Source organism: Bombina bombina, chromosome 1 (genome assembly GCF_027579735.1).
Source record: "Bombina bombina isolate aBomBom1 chromosome 1, aBomBom1.pri, whole genome shotgun sequence".
Lineage (NCBI taxonomy): Eukaryota > Metazoa > Chordata > Amphibia > Anura > Bombinatoridae > Bombina > Bombina bombina.
In genome coordinates this window covers 1,598,199,358-1,598,201,229 of record NC_069499.1, presented here as the reverse complement: position 1 = coordinate 1,598,201,229, position 1,872 = coordinate 1,598,199,358, and the positions used below count along the sequence as shown (strand labels likewise).

The window sequence follows — 1,872 nt, the reverse complement described above, 5'->3', positions numbered from 1 at the left end:
GCATGACTTGTAATACAAATTCTATATACAGTACACAGCAAGGCATCTGTTTATATGCATGATTTGTAATACAAATTCTATATACAGCACACAGCAAGGCATCTGTTTATATGCATGACTTGTAATACAAATTCTATATACAGCACACAGCAACCAAATGTTTAGTAAAATGCGCATTTTGTATCCTTTGGCATAAACGCAAAACAAAAAAAGTTCAAAAACAAATTTTCCAAAAGTACAGAAAAACAACAAAATATATATACAGTTAAATGTTACAAATTGGTGCAGACTTGTTTTTTATACACATTTCTTTCTAATGTGTGACTATTAAAAGTATAAAACGTATAGTGTTCCTTTTCCAGTAACATAAATAAATTCATTTCATTGCAGTTCTTAAACTCTACAAACGATCTGGAATGATATTTGCAATATTGGTTTAGTAATAAGGCACCAGCTTAGTAGAGAAACCTTTCCAATCCTATTTTCCATTAGTGTAGAGGCGTATGGAGGCTCTAGATAATAGGTATTTTATATATTCAACATTGAACTTTCCCCCAAACTGCCATGGCCTTTGCTGCATCAGCACATGAGACCATTACAATCATAAAGAATTGTAAAGTAAAGATGAAGGTACGTACATCAGAGAATAAAAGCCTTGGTGATCAATTTCAGAAACATAACAATCTGTAAATGCAGATATGAGGAAGTTTGTACTCAAACTCACAGAACTGTAAGGTAGCCCCAAACCAAATTCATTGACCGCAAATCATAAGCCTGCCTCTCCTGCAATAATCCCCCAGATACTGCCCCTTGGGGTTTGGGTACAAACTGTAGGATTATGCTCTGTAATGCCAAAGAGTTGTAGCCCTTACTGGAATTAAAGGGGTTAATATTACTGCAGAAGTGAAGTTTCACCTCCAACATTACTGTAGCAAAGACCCATTACCTGGGATAATATTGTAGTGACATTAGGAGTGCAGTATCTCTATTTGCTCTGAAGGACAAAGTGGTTAATAGTGAATATAAATAGAAAACTATTCTTGTTCTGCACCACAATCTCTGAAAGTTGTGGTAAGGTTTGTGTAGCATACAGATCCTCTGCAGCTATGTCAGTGCTGCCTGTCTTCTGGTTCCGCACTGACTACAGAGGAACCTTGTGATAAGCCGATGAAAGAGGGCAGATCTAGCAAGTAGCATACTGTACACCTCCTGTATTTGGCACATGTAGACCCAGAAGGAATTCAAAGTTTTCTGGACTTTTCTTATGTAATGGGAACTAGTCACATATGGTTAACTGAGATCTTTTTCAGTTCGACTTGGCTAAATTGCAATAAACTTGATTGTACAAACGTGTTCATTCTTTGGTCTAAGCTGTCCTTTGTTAAGGTGACAGGGTAAACATTTGTACAATCAACAAAGTTATGTTAATACAATTGGCATACATTAATCTAAGACCAAGTTTAATAACTAGAATCATCACCATCTTGAAAATCCTGTGTTCGTGGATACACAACATGGCTGCCATGATTTTTCAGGGGAGAGGATAAAGATTGGCATCTTCCTTTATGGAGACTGTAACTCTGTGCAAAGGTGTTGTGGGTCAAGAACTATGTTTTTTTTTGTTACTGCATCGTAGGACAGATTATAATGAACCTATATTTCCAGACACCTTGACCGAGCACGATGAGAGCATGTACATAATCTAATAATAGTTTTAAGTGATAGAGACGTTGTCCCAAGCTTCTCTGACCTGATGCCATTGGACAAGCACTTTAATTGTGCAATTTTCTGGTCTTCTGGAATAGCTTTAAAGTCAATGCTGGTTATATTAAAAAGGTGCATTTGGCAACTGTAGACCATTAAGTATTTTGG

General features: G+C 36.5%; 1 protein-coding gene across 3 annotated transcripts in view; it reads right to left on the bottom strand.

Moving 5' to 3' along the window:
• Positions 1 to 1,357: 1,357 nt before the first annotated feature.
• Positions 1,358 to 1,872, bottom strand: part of MYOCD (myocardin) — a 69,553-nt gene continuing 69,038 nt past the window's right edge. For all 3 annotated transcript variants that reach the window (XM_053710527.1, XM_053710536.1, XM_053710543.1), the window contains one exon: positions 1,358 to 1,872. This exon is cut by the window's right edge and continues 548 nt beyond it. The gene's annotated coding sequence lies outside the window, so the exon portion shown is untranslated.